This window comes from Rhinolophus sinicus, chromosome X (genome assembly GCF_036562045.2).
Source record: "Rhinolophus sinicus isolate RSC01 chromosome X, ASM3656204v1, whole genome shotgun sequence".
Lineage (NCBI taxonomy): Eukaryota > Metazoa > Chordata > Mammalia > Chiroptera > Rhinolophidae > Rhinolophus > Rhinolophus sinicus.
Window position 1 is genome coordinate 94,538,316 of NC_133768.1, and position 16,048 is coordinate 94,554,363.

At 36.5% G+C, this 16,048-nt stretch overlaps 1 protein-coding gene and 1 pseudogene across 7 annotated transcripts in view; both read right to left on the bottom strand.

Annotated features, from left to right (window-relative positions):
• Positions 1–16,048, bottom strand: part of MBNL3 (muscleblind like splicing regulator 3) — a 158,972-nt gene that overhangs the window by 86,742 nt on the left and 56,182 nt on the right. The gene's annotated exons all lie outside the window — the stretch shown is intronic.
• Positions 3,608–6,438, bottom strand: LOC109438930 (cold shock domain-containing protein E1; annotated as a pseudogene).

Consider the following 16,048-nt stretch of genomic DNA (forward strand, 5'->3'; position numbering starts at 1 on the left):
TGGCAAACGGTCTGACAGTTCCTCAAAATGTTAAACATTTACCATATGACCTAGCACTTCTACACCTAGGTATTTACCCAAAGAACTGAAAGCAGGGTCTCAAAGAGATATTTGTACACTCATGTTCATAGCAGCACTGTTCACGATAGCCAAGAGATGGGAAAAACTCAAGTGCCCATCAATAGATGAGTGGATAAACAAAATGTGATATATCCACAGAAGAGAATACTATTCCACCATCAAAAGGAATGAAGTCCTAATACATGTTACAACATGAATGAACCTCGAAAACATTATGTTAAATGGAAGAAACCAGTCACAAGGGCCACATATTGTATGGTTCCATTTATATTAAATATCCAGAATAGGCAATCATAGTCAGAAAGCAAAGTAGTGGTTGTGAGGGCCTGGGAGAGGGCAGAAAGTAGAGTAACTTCTTTTTTTTTTTTTTTAAATATATTATCCCCACTATTTTTTTTTAAGATTTTATTGGGGAAGGGGAACAGGACTTTATTGGGGAACAGTGTGTACTTCCAGGACTTTTTTCCAAGTCAAGGTGTTGTCCTTTCAATCTTAGTTGTGGAGGGTGCCGTTCAGCTTCAAGTTTTCCTTTCAGTGTTAGTTGTGGAGGGCGCAGCTCAGCTCCAGGTTCAGTTGCCATTGCTAGTTGCAGGGGGCGCTGCCCACCATCCCTTGCGGGACTCGAGGACTTGAACTGGCAACCTTGTGGTTGAGAGCCCACTGGCCCATGTGGGAATCGAACCGGCAGCCTTCGGAGTTAGGAGCATGGAGCTCTAACCGCCTGAGCCCCTGGGGCTGGCCCCTAGAGTAACTTCTTAATGAGTAGGAGGTCTCCATTGGGGATGATTAAAATATTCTGGAATTAGATAGTGGTGATGGTTGCACAATTTTTGAATATACTAAAATCCATTCACTACCTTGTACACTTTAAATGGGTGAACTGAATAGTATGTGTATTATATATTAATAAGGTTATTATATTTTTAAATGTCTACAGAGACATGACAGCAAAAAAGAAAGCCTCATGAGTGATGGTATAGGTTACCCCAATCTTTCTTAGATTCTCCTTAGACACAAATACTTCTAAGTAGTGCTATTAAGTTGAATTTCAAGAGTAAATTAGTTCCCATACTGTACATGACTTAGTGTTATAACAGAAAGTACCCTAAAAGAATATATTCTGTGAGTTTGTAAGTTTATATTTAAAAATATTCAAATTATTAAAATTCAATCCTACAACTAAATTACATAGGCTGTTTGAACACATTTGGAAGAAAAATAACCCCAAAAGAAATATATCATTCATATATATATATATAATTTGCTCAGAATACAAACAGTGAGGGGTGAGGGTCTGGAGAAACATTTTTTTTTACAGAGGTCCATGAAGTATAGAAACAGATAATAAATAATAAACTTGAATTTTGAGCTTTCACAAATGAAAAATGCAAACAGAAATTCTACTCTGGCCATGAATTTTATGTAAGACAGAGGGAATCAAAGAAGGAATTTTCTTCTTTTTATTAAGTAGGCCTGTAACCCCTGATGGGACCCTAGCCAATTCCTCAAAACAGTTCTAGCCAGTGCATGTCTTCCTTCAAACTGGAACTATTTTTGGAGCTGGTGCAGAAGAAGCTAGGTGCAACAACTAAAGGGAGCTGGTGTGATGATGGAAAGACATTCTCTCACGCAACTCTGCTTGTCTGACTGTATATAGAAGACAGGAAGGGGGTCCATTTTCCCCTGTATTTTAAAGAAGATCAACTTTGTTTTGGGGACAATACAGCTTTAGCTTCACTACCTTAGACCTGAGTAATAGAAATAAAATTTTGCTTTTTATGATTTGCAGTCCTCTAATATAGACTATGAAAAGCTACCATTGCTTAGTACATTTGTATTTGTATAGTATTTGCACTTCATAAGTGATTTTATTTCATTGATCATTCATTGGAGTTCTAAAAAATACCCTGAAGCATGGGTGATAACCAAAAAATACCGATGAAGGAAATGAAGCACATAGAGGTTACTTATCTGAGGTCACAAAACCTTAAGTGGTAGAGCCACAAGTCAAACAAAGCAAGATCCTCTGACTCCAAAACTCATGTTTAGATTCCAGCAGAGAACTGTAATAGAGATCATTTCTTATCTCTTATCTCTCTTGGGATTCTTAAACAAGAAAAGCCAGTCATTTTTGTGTAGTATTCATGATTCCTTCTCAAAATTACATTCATACCCCAAGAGAATAAAATACCTGGGAATAAATTTACTAAAGGATGTGAAGGACCTATATACACTGAAAACTACAAGACAGTATTAAAAAGAAATTGAAGAAGATGCAAAGAAATGGAAAAATATTCTATGTTCATGGATTGGAAAAAATCAACATAGTTAAATTAAAATGGCCATATTACCCAAAGCAATATGCAGATTTTCCCCCCAAATCCAAATCAGTAAAACTTTATTCTCTTCTATTCTTTCATCATTAACAAAATTGGAGAAAGCAAAAATGTTTTGTGTTTACAAAGATAAATGGCCTCTTTACTCAGATATCAAAACTTCAAATGACAACGGAGAAGATAAAAAGTCCCTCCCCCACACCCCTTGAGCTGAGCCTTGTCATCTTGTGGACAAAGCCTTCACTACGCTGGCCAGGGACCCTGTCCTGTATGTGGGCAATTCAAGATGAGGGCCAAGAAATCAGACCAATCCGTTCCCATTATATAAAGTTAAACAGAAGCTACAACAAGGGTCAAGTGCCTGTATTTTATAGGACACAGGAACAAGGTGGCTGCTTATAAAAACAAACAAACAAACAAACAAACAAACAAACAAAAACAAGATTCATTTCAGGTACAACTTTTTATTTATTTATTTAGTTTTTAAATCAGTAAAAGAAACTGGGTCCCAGAAGCTTCAGTGATCTAAGCAGCAGCAAGTTTGTGCATTTGCCCTTTTTTGTTTTTGTTTAAATACATTTAAATTATCACACTGCTGGCACACCTCATTTGCATGAATTTCTGCACCATACATACTAATTGTACTCAAATTTATCCCCCCTCCCATCCCAGTGGAAAGAGAAACTACTCTGAAAGATAATTTTCATTGAAATCTAACCAAACTTCATTAAGTGGACTCTGACAAGATTGTAAATGATATGAAAAATAACATTTTAACATTTGGCCATCAACTTAAGAAAATGGTTTGTCTATACAAATTTTTGTAATTTTTAATATAGTCTACCACATATGGTCTTCAGAACTAAAGCATAATGAAAAGGAAAGAAAAGAATGCAACTGAGTGCTAAGGCAGAACATACTGCCAGAAGTAATGAAGGTAGAGTATATACTAAATATAAAGTGAAAAATTTCATAAGGTGAACAAGGTACCAGTACACTTTTCACTTATACAGGTGAAGAGGATTTTGCAATTACCAGTTGCACTAAATGCACCAAATAAGGCTCCTAAAGTTGATACTATAAGGTGCCACCTTAAGTTTTCAAGGTTGCGACTATGCATAATTTTAAAATGGTTTTCTTAAATTTATTTTTTTACACATATCATGAGGAAGGTGTTAAAACTGGTGTAATAGCTCAATAGAATAAGTATTGTAGATTTTGGGAGGGATAAAGAGGGAGATATTCAGAACCCTTCACCAGAATCCCCCCAACTTGATCATAGTGGATTAATGATGTGTTTTGTGGATGTGATTAGTCAATGACACCAGCCTGATGGATCTTTGTTTCTGCACCAAATCCCATTGACTTATCTGATCCCTTTGGCTGACAAAGAACCATTAGGCGAGGAGCACTGGAGTCATCCAGGGTGATGTTGGTCAAGCGATTGACCAACCTATCAGGTTGTGGAACTGCAACAGCCTTGGGGCCCTCACAGACTCGCCAAACATCATAAGCACTGCAATTGCCAGTGCACTTATTAAGAATCAATGACAATTCCCACCTTATCTCCAGCCTGTAGCTCAATGTCATCCTGAACTTCTTTCACATGGAAAATGAGCTTCTTGCTCTCTCCTACTTCATAGTTAATGAAACCAAACTGATCTTTCATACACTCCACTGTGGCCCTCTGCAGGAGTGTGATGTTGTAGGCCAGTTTGCGCATTTTGGCCCAGGGCACACAATGGGAACTTGACACTCTCCTCTTTCTGTAGGTGATCCCGTTGTTGGCCATTCCAACTATGGAAAATGGATACAAGTAGACCTCTCCTTTTATATCCCCCTCCTCCATGATCTCAGTTATTCCTTAGATTAAATCTCTGTTGGATGAACACTTTTCAAGGGGCGAATGACTTCACCACAGTAGATGGTAGGATCAGCTTCCTCAGTAATGCCATTCACCGAATATGTTTTGTTGACTTTTTCTACACTGACTTTGTTGTCCGTGCCATTGGACAAGCTGTACTCGACCATGCCCCCCAGTTCCAGGATATTGGCATCACCAGAGAACTCACTGTAATGGAAAAAGATTTCCTTATCATGATTGGCTGTTTCAATGAATCCTTCAATGAAAATTATCCTTCAGAGTCGCCACATAACCCAAAAGGTTCTTGGTGTTAGAATTACGACCTAAAAGCTGCACACACGCTATAATCTGCTGTCCAGGTCTGTTTGTCACTAATACTAAATTCAACCGTATCTCCTATTTGAGGAGTAGATCTTTCCACATCCTTGAAAAGCAATAGTCAGTTTCACCCCATAATCATCATCTGCAATAACACCATCCTCAGCCTCCTTTTCTTTGCTTTATTTGGGCTAGTGATTTTAGGACTGGAAAAAGTAGCTTCTTTTTCTACAGTGCTCAGAAAATGATGATCTGAATGGGAATGGCATGAAACCATGCCCTTGGGAAGCTTTTTAATCCTAATAGCATGATTTCTTTGGGCAGAGAGCATATCAGGAACCACAGTAAACTCTGCTTCATCTGCAGAATGGACCTGGCTCCCATCCAGAACTTCACTGCAGTGGAAGAACATACGAGCATCATGGTCCACACTATGAAACCAAACCATCTCTCATGGCAGCAATTACACCCATTTCTCTGGCTTCATTAGTGAACTGAAATGTATTTGATAGAACTTCTGTGTTGGTTGCTCATTCTAATTTGTCACGTCGATCTGTTGAAATATGAAACCTGACATGGTCACCTTCCAACAGGGTCACCTTGGATTTTGTATCTTTCTCTCCAAAGGGAAGTTCTTCAGGAATCACAAAGTCAACTTTGTGATGCATCCTGGCAATGGGTCATTCTGGGCATTTTGGAGATAACTTTGGTTTACAATTCCTTCAAAATGTTCAATGCTATAAATGTTCCTATATATAGGAACATTTGTGACAACATGGATGGATCTTGAGAGAGTAATGCTGAGCGAAATAAGTCACACAGAAAAAGCAGAGAACCATGTGATTTCACTGATATGTGGTATATAAACCAAAAACAACAAAAGAACAAGACAAACAAATGAGAAACAGAAACTCATAGACACAGATAATAGTTTAGTGGTTGCCAGAGGGTAAGGGGGTGGGGGTGGGGGGTGGGAGATGAGGGTAAGGGAGATCGAATATATGGTGATGGAAGGAGAACTGACTCTGGGTGATGAACACACAATGGGATTTATAGATGATGTAATACAGAATTGTACACCTGAAATCTATGTAATTTTATTAACAATTGTCACCCCAATAAATTTAATAAAATAAAATTAAAAAAAATGTTCAATGCTGACATCTTCAAAAATGATTGTTCCTTGAGGCAGTAATCTGACAGCTGTTGCAACTTCTTTACCATTTCTGTCCTTGATTGTGAATTCCACATCAAATCCAGGCTGTAAGGCTTCTAAGTCACCTTAACTTCACTATAGTGAAATAATATCTCTTTTACAACATCACTGCTTTCAGTAAAGCCAAGTGCCTCCTTCATGGCACAAACTATTCCCTGACAGCAGGCTTGTTTCTTTTTCAACAGCATAATACTTTAAGCACGTACAGCACCAGTATGTTTATTGTTATCAATTACAAAGTTTATTTTATCTCCGGTTTCCAGCTGAATGTTCCCTTCTACATCTTCAGGGGTTTGAGTCAGATGAAACACTTCTTGTCCATTCATTTGTTCTTCAGGGAGGATTTCTGGTTTTATCTTCAGCAGTTTAACAGTAATGGTTTTCCCAATCCACCAGTCAGATGATACTTCGAATTCAACATCATATCCTACTTTTAAGTTCTGCAGATTGCCATTACACTGTGAACAGTGGAAGAAAAGTCTAGCTTGATGTTCTGAACACTGAATAAATCTGTAAGAGGTTAGGAGTTTTTCAAGAATCCCACTTTCACGCAGTGCTGCTGAAGTACCATTGGGGTACCTATTGTGTCCACTGTTGTGGAGAAGGTCTGGATCAAAGCTCATCTCACAGTAAAAATCAAATATTGCACTTTCAGTTGTGTTTGCTGATTCTTTTTTTTTTTCAGCATACATTTCAAAGGATGAAAGTTGCTAGTATTGAAAAAAAAAAGAATATGAGAAAATTATCTATCAAGCTAAAAAAGAATACAACTGCTGCTGCACCAGACAATCTCTCAGCACAGCACTGAAGAAAACAAACACTTCTAGCAGCAGTGGGAAGTGCTCTTTCAAAGCTGTTGAGAAGGCACAAACTTCTTATTTCAGATCAAGTGTTGTGTCTTCAACTTAAGTGTACTCTTCTCTGGTCTTCTTCGTTATTTTGAGGTTTGTTCCGTGCCTGATCTGAACTTGAAACCACAATTTTCAAATGGTAAAGTCTGTTCTGTTACACTTCATACCCAACAGCTTAGTACCTCCCTCTCCAATGCTTCCATAAGTAGCATGGCCCGGTACATACTGCAATATACAGATTTAATGCATCACCATCACAATCCAAATGGAATTTTTAAAAAATAGAACAAAAAAAATCAGTAATGTATGGAACCACAAAAGATCCAGAATAGCCAAAGCAATCCTAAGAAAAAAGAACAATGCTGGAGGTATCACACTCCCTGACTTCAGCTTGTACTACAGGGCAACAATAATCAAAACAGCATGGTATTGGCAGGAAACCAGACACACAGACCAATGGAATAGAATTGAGAATACAGAAATAAATCCACATATGTATGGGCAAATAATTTACAACAAAGGGGCCAAAAACATATAATGCTGAAAAGAAAGCTTCTTCAATAAATGGTGCTGAAAAAATTAGAAAGCTGCATGCAAAAGAATGAAACTAGATGGTTGTCACCATACACAAACATTAATTCAAAATGGATCAAAGACTTAAGCATAAGACCTGACACAATAAATTGCATAGAAGAAAGCATAGGTACTAAACTTATGGACCTTGGTCTTAAGAGAGGATTTTATGAATTTGACCTCAAAGGAAAGGGAAATAAAATAAAAAATAAATAAGTGGGACTACAGCAAACTAAAAAGCTTCTGCACAGAAAAAAGAACCATTTACAAAACAAAGAGGCAACCAATTGAATGGGAGAAAACATTTGCAAACAACACCTCCAATAAGGGGTTAATATCCAGAATATATAAAGCACTCATACAACTCAACAACAAAAAACCATATAATCCAATTATAAAACGGGCAGAGAACCTGAACAGACACTTCTCCCCAAAAGACATACAAATGGCCAACAGATATATGAAAATATGCTCAACTTCACTAGCTATTAGGGAAATGCAAATCCAAACCACAATGAGATACCATCTTACACAGGCTAGAATGGCTATTACTAACAAAACAAGTAATAACAAATGTTGGAGAAATTGTGGAGAAAAAGGAGCCCTCATACACTGTTGGTGGGAATGAAGATTGGTGTAGCTGCTATGGAAGGCAGTGTGGAGGTTCCTCAAAAAATTAAGAATAGAATTACCATATGACCCAGCAATGCAATCCCTCTTTTGGGTATCTACCCCAAAAATCTGAAAACATTTATCCATAAAGATATATATGTACCCCTATGTTAATTGCAGCATTATTCATGGTGGTCAAGACATTGAAACAACCAAAGTGTTCTTCGATAGATGATTGGATAAGGAAGATGTGAAACATATATACAAAGGAATATTACTCAGCCATAATAAAAGATGAAATACTGCCATTTGCAACAACGTGGATAGATCTTGAGATTATTATGCTAAGTGAATTAAGTCAAACAGAAGAAGAACCATATGATTTCACTCATATGTGGGATATAAAACTGCAAGCAACAAACTAATAAAACAAACAAACAAAACCTCATAGACACAGACAACAGTATGGTAGTTACCAGATGGATAAGGGGGTGGGGGATAGGTAGAAAAGGGTAAAGGGGGTCAAATATATGGTGAAGAAAGGAGATTTGACTTTGGGTGGTGAACATACAATGCAATATACAGATAATGTATTATAGAATTGTACACTTGAAACCTATATAATTTTATTAACCAATGTCACCCCAATAAATTTAATAAAATTTAAAAAATTATGTTCATACCTGTTGTATCACCATCACCATACTATCCCTGAGTTGTGCTGTACCAATACTTATCCATTATCAACTATGTGCCAGGTACTATTCTAGATGTTGAATAAAACTGATAAGGTCCCCGCTGTCATGGAACTTCCATTGCTCATTTAAATAGAGAAGAAACTTAAGGAACAGAGAAGTGAAATGATTTTGAGAGTTTATAAAGTTCTGGAAGCAGACGTTAGGTACTCTGAGTTCAATATTGGCCTCTAATTTACCATGAATGGTACACCAAGCACTGTGACTTAAGAACATTCTTAAACACACACTCAAACACTAATGCATAGAAATGAGTCACTAAAAGGAATACCTCGGAATTACATTGGGTCTTAGTGCTCTCCAGATTCCTCATGGAGAGTGTACTACTGTCCCCATTTTACAGATGGGGAAACAAAGGAGGAGAATGATTTAGTGATTTAATTTGCTCAGTTTTATGTTACTAGTAGGTTACCAAATCATGGTTCAAACCCAGGCAGTCTTGAGTCCAGAGCTCACTGTCTTAACCATATCAAAATACTGTGTTTCTCTCATGGCATGTATCACATTCTTCAATTATAGTCCTTAATCTTTCTCCATAATTAGACTGTAAATTCCTTGAGGGTAGAGAGCATGTCTTACTGTTTTCCTGGCCCTGTTTTCTCATTGGAAGTTAGAGTGTTACAACATTACCCAGGATTCCTATTTGAAAAGTCAAAGACTAAATGATAATTTAACATTAACTGTTATGTTGTACGATGCTAGCAAGGAGTTTTGTCAGATGAGCACCCTCTAGGTTGTCTGAGCTTTGACCACCCCTGTTCGTTTTGAATCTATTAGATCTATGAAGGTGAGTATTTTCTCACAATTCTAGCTTTGAAATTGGAATGTTAATACCTGGGATTCCTGATCTATAGAGCATTTAGTTTCCATAAATAATGGTCTATCCCTGCTCATTTGATAGTAGCAAGATCTTATCCTGGATTTAGAGTAAAAATTTGGGATACCCAAATGATTTCTGTCTATATCTTTGGGGAGTAGGTTAATCTTTGGAATGTTTTTGCCCAACAATTGGTGTGATGAAACTGAACTGGGAGTGGGGAGTGGAGAACATTGAACTTCGGGCTGTAGGAAGAAACGTTCCCAAAGTTTTCATCCTTGAAAATAAAAGTTAATTTTGACTTTTAATTAATGCTCATCTATAAGAATTCTACATAAGACATAACATAAGGAAAATATAAAAGTTTTTAACTTTAAAGTTATACACATGTTAGATTCATTTTTATGTGTTTCCTTTTTAAAAAGTAGATTACATATTTTTTAAGGATTCACACCTTTTGTCATGGAAGTTTTCTTGGTAAAACAAAAGAAATAAACATTTTCCACTGATCTAATGGAAACAGTAACTTGTTTCAGAGCTGTTTGCAAGATCACTGCCAGCAGCTACTTTTGCCCCACTTTTCCTACATTTTCCTTGTCTCCTCCTTTCTTTTGTTTTCCCTCCACAAGCCAGCACATAACAGAAACACTGCCAATGCCTGCTCCAAGAAGATCACAAAGATACCATTTGGCACCTAAAGCAATATCTTTAAATGCATTCATCAAGCTCCTGAATAAACAATGAAAACAATGTTTTCTTTCTTTTCATTTTAAGCTTTCCTTACATCTATATTACCTCGGAATTTCTTGTGGCCATTTATTTTGGCTCTACAAATATATGACACACCTGCCACACGCTACTTGAATTGGCAGGGTGACAAGGTTTAAAAGCTTTCAAGTTTTCGAATTTGCTTCAAGTTCTATTTCCTTCACGTGTTTTCATTAGTGGTCCACCAATACACATTCTTTAAGGCATATTAGAGGTGCTTAGCACTGCAGATGGAAACCATGATTTCATAGGCATCCTACGGAAAACTGAGTTTTCTGAAAAAAAAAAAAAAAAGCTGTAAAAATAATGATATCTTTTGTCTATGTGCAGAATTTTTTCATTAAGGTTTTTCTAAAGCTTCACTGCATTTTCTCACAAAACTCCCAGACTAATAAATTTAATATACCTTTTACAAAAAGCAGATAAGTTATTCCATTTCATAAAGAACTTAAAAGACCCACCTTAGCTCATACATATGGTCATAGAAAGGAAAACAAACAGGTGCTACAGTGTCTCTTTCAAACAGTTTTAGCGATGTATCTGACTAGTTTTTGTAAAAGAAGTTCATCCTTTTTTTAAAGGCTTGTCTCTTTTTAAATAGTATAGGAAATTATGAGAACTTGCTAATAAATGTCATTTAAATATTTTAAACTAATCCAATATAATATAAAAACAACTTAAAACCAGGATTCTAAACAGTCGTTATTAAACAACACAGGTAAATTGCTTGTTTATGTGCATGGGACAGAAGTCCCAGTGCCATTAAAACATCTTCATTCACCCAATACTGGATTTAAACTTGAAGACAACGGGAACTTAACGTATTTGGCAAATCATGTCCTATAATGTTCAAGTAATTGAAATGAGTGAAATACAAAATGAATCAAAAGGCTGACTGAATTTAATATATGCAGGGTGATTTTCCTGAATATTCATTCCACAAATATTTATTGGGCATCTGATATGACCCAGGTACTGATATAGGTGCTAGGGATACAAGGTGAACAAGATAAAATCCTTGTCCTGAGAATCATACAATCAATTGGTTGGCCATGGATGGGGATGAGGGGAGAGTGAAAATAAACAAAGAAACATATTAATCATTCATATTATTCATTTAGCAAATATTTATTACCATTCCCTAAAATTCAAGCAAATGAAGATTTTAAAATATTCATGTGGGAAAACATCAATCAATCAACAAACAATTATACACCAGCTATATGCACAGAGTTGTGTCACATGCTTCTGGGGAATCAGAAGTGCTCTAAGACACTAGCTCTGCACTCAAGAAGCCTCTACCGAATTGGGGAGGCAAGAACAACATGATATGAAATAATAGCAAACAATATAGAGAACTGAGAGCAAAATTCAGTAACATTAACAACAAATGCAATGAGATTTCTGAGAAACAAATGTCACTCAGGCCTGGAGTAGTCAAGAGTACTAAAAGAGGAGAAAATAGAGTTGGGCCTTAAAGAATGAAAAGGACCTAGGTGAGGGTGGAGGGGCAGAGAGCATTTCTGGAAAGAGGAACAGCATGAATAAGCATGAGAAGAGAAGATTAGGCACCTGATATTTGTAGGATGGTGAGCAGACGTGGGCTGGCTGCGATGGCAGGTTCGTACTATGGAAGAGAAATAATGTGTGGGTAGTTTCTGAAGGACCTTGAAAGTGAGTCAAGGAGTGTATATTTGTTATAGAAACCTGAGACTCTCTCAAAGATTTTAAGCAGAGTAGAAACTTAGTGGCCATAAATGCGGTATGGTAACAATGATCTGCCCTTGGAAAATCATTTTATTTAAGTGGCCTACAACACACAATCAAAGCAAAGTTTATGCATCCAACATACTCTGGAAGAACAAAAGATGAAAGGAAGTGGATTAAAGTCAGAGTGTTTCTCTCCAGTTCACAGGCTCTGTTAGGCCAGGACAGGCAGTGAATCATGTCGGCCCAGCATGAAAAGTGGGTAGAGAAACATGCTGAAAAGTGCAGCTTCCTGTTTGCATTTTGCTAACTACTCTTTCATCAATGACCCCAGTCATTAAGGGCAGGTAACTATATTCCTATTTTATGAATGGACTCAAATACTTTTCAATCTTAATCTCTATGATGGAAATTCCTTTTAAAAATAGAGTTGAAATTTCAACAGGATTTTTTTTTCCAGTTAGATATTGTTACAGAATAAGCTCGTGCCAAGAGTTAAATGCAGATAATAATGTTTGAGCTATAATGGCATCCTGTAAAGGCCAATTTTCTCACTGATAAGATTTGGTTGAACATTCATTCACTGTTCACCAACACACACACACACAAACACACACACCGCAAAACAATAATCATAAGTTATCACTAAACAGTCCTTCGATAAGGGGCTAATATCCAAAATATACAAGGAACTCATACAACTCAATAACAAAAAAACGACCCAATTGAAAAATGGGCAGAAGACCTGAAGAGACATTTCTCCAAAGAGAATATACAAATGGCAGATAGACATATGAAAAAATGCTCAACATCACTAATCATCAGAGAAATGCAAATCAAAACCACAATGAGATATCACCTCACCCCAGTCAGAATGGCTATCATCAACAAGACAAAGAGTAACAAGTGTTGGAGAGGCTGTGGAGAAAAAGGAACCCTCATACACTGTTGGTGGGAATGCAGATTGATTCAGCAGCTATGGAAGGCAGTGTGGAGGTTCCTCAAAAAATTAAGAGTAGAATTACCGTATGACCCAGCAATCCCTCACCTGGTTATCTACCCAAAAAATCTGAAAACATTTACACATAAAGACATGTGTGCTCCAATATTCATTGCACCTTATTTACAGTGGCCAAGACATGGAAACAACCAAAATGTCTTCCGATAGATGAATGGATAAAGAAGTTGTGGTATATATACACAATGGAATACTATTCAGCAGTAAAAAAGATGAAATAGGACCATTTGTGACAACATGGATGGGCCTTGAGATTATAATGCTAAGCGAAATAAGTCAGACAGAAAAAGCAGAGAACCATACGATTTCGCTGATATGTGGTATATAAACCAAAAACAACTAAAGAACAAGACAAACAAATGAGAAACAAAAACATAGATACAGACAATAGTTTAGTGGTTACCAGAAGGTAAGGAGGGAGGGGGTGGTAGATGAGGGTAAAGGGGATCAAATATATGGTGATGGAAGGAGAACTGACTCTGGGTGGTGAACACATAATGAGATTTATAGATGATGTAATACAGAATTGTACACCTGAAATCTATGTAACTTTACTAACAATTGTCACCCCAATAAACTTAAATTTTTTAAAAAATGTTACCACTAAATGCTTATTTATCCTTTGAATACTTATAAACAGTCCAAGTAGCTCTAGTCAAACTTGCGAGTCACATAAGGATGATTATTTGTCAGAGAGTTAAACAAAAGTAGCATCTAACTGATTTAATGGTGTATAGGGATCCATCACTGTATCCTAGTTGTCATCCAACGAAGGCTTCCTTACATGAATTCATCACTGGTATTATAGCCAGTAAATTCAGATTCTCAATCTCAATACAATGTCCCCACTCCTTATTAGGAGCATTTATAAAACTAGTGAAAGCATAGAGAAAAAAGCTTTGTGGCTGAAAATGTTGGGAGAGGACCAAAAATACCCAGATTTCAAGGACCAAGTAGTTTAATACATCAATGCCAATACTTCTAGTGGACTTGAAGGGAGTTTTCTGGGAAAGTGAATTTTCTGGCTAAATGTACACAGGACTTCTACCCTTTGGGTTTGAAGTTACTGCTGTCAGAGGCATTATTTCACATTCATATCATACACATGACTGGAATATATATATATAATGCCAAAAAATGTATACACATTTTAAGAAAGGAAAACTGTATTAAAATTGTAATAATGTATACTGATAACAAAAGATGAATACAAGTCACGATTTTTCTCTTTTTTTAAATTAATTTCAGGTGCACAAGACAAAGTAATACTTAGACGTTTATCATTTATATCCCTCACACTGTGTGAACCCCCTCCCCCCATCCACTATCCCTCCAAGTCACGTTTGACTTCTGCAATTACAAGAGATGCTCAAAGTGGTTACCATCAGCGTCCAGACACTTTTGATTATGGCAAACTATTGCTTGAGCAATGTTGACCAAAGTGTCCATTTGTATACATTTTTTTGGCACCCCCAGTATGTATCACAATTGCCTAGAGTTAATTGGAAAGCTGACGGCTTTAGGAAAGAGTTCGGATTTAATTGTTGGGACCACAGACACTACAGAATCTTAAGTTCTACATGTCCCAATCTTCACACAGACCTCAGAGTTTTCTTCCTTAAGCACCTCTAAAATGAGTATTTCTTTTTTCTCTTGATATTGCAGAGGATTTATGCTGGATTGGAAACTATGGGCGTTTCTTTATAGAAAAATTAAGAGGAAATAGAAAATATGCTTGCTTTTTAACATTTCTTAATTGAATTTTGGACAAGTAGTCAATGCCCTTGCTAATGCTAAAGAAAGGTGTGTAAGTATAATACAGTCATTATAAAGTCATCTTCCTAGCCCAGACAGAATAGTTCTCTTCTATCTCTCAAGATCAATCTCAACAAGTCTCAAAGGAAAGATTACAAAACCCTTAAAACAGAGGGGAACTAGAAAGAAAATTGGTTTAATTATATGATAAGAATGGAAAGCAACACCTTAACCTTGAAAAGTAATACTCATTTTCAAGGAGAACAACTCTGTGAAATCTATCAATTTCAACTCTGGTTTAACTCAATAATAGGGAAATAACTTAAGTGCCTACTTTTGTAAGGTGTGCAACTTAAATCCAGATTTCAGATTTTTAAAAGGAGAGTGAGAAAAATCAAGTCCACATCAAATATAAAAATAGTCCAAATAAAACAACAGGGCTGTCCCCTATCACCTCTGCTTTTCAACATAGTGTTGGAAGTCCTTGCCAGAGCAATCAGGCAAGAGAAAGAAATAAAAAGCATCCTAATTGGGAATGAAAAAGTTAAATTGTAACTTTTGCAGATGACATGATGCTATACATAGAAAACTCTAAAGACTCCACCAAGAAGCTATTAGAAACAATCAACAAATACAGTAAAGTTGCTGGCTACAAAATCAACGTACAAAAGTCCATTGCCTTCCTATATACTAACAATGAAATCTCAGAAAAAGAAATACAGAAAGCAATTCCTTTTGCAATTGCAGCAAAAAGAATAAAATGCCTAGGAATAAACTTAACCAAGGATGTGAAAGACCTATATGCTGAAAACTATAAGACATTTTTGAAAGCAATTCAAGAAGACACAAAGAAATGGAAAGACATTCCGTGCTCATGGATTGGAAGAATCAACATAGTTAAAATGGCCATATTACCCAAAGCAATACACAGATTCAACGCAATCGTCATGAAAATCCCAATGGCATATTTTAAAGATATAGAACAAAAAATCATCAGATTTGTTTGGAACCACAAATGACCCCGAACAGCCAAAGCAATCTTAAGAAAAAAAACACAATCCTGGAGGTATCACACTCCCTGACTTTAGCTTGTACTACAGGGCTACAATAATCAAAACAGCATGGTATTGGCAGAAAAACAGACACATGGACCAATGGAATAGAATTGAGAACCCAGAAATAAAACCACATAAATATGGACAGATAATTTTTGACAAAGAAGCTAAAAACATAAAACGGAGGAAAGACAGCCTCTTCAATAAATGGTGCTGGGAGAATTGGATAGCCACGTGCAAAAGAATGAAACTGGACTATCTGTCACCATGTATCAAAATTAATTCAAAATATATCAAAGACTTAAGCATAAGAACTGAAACA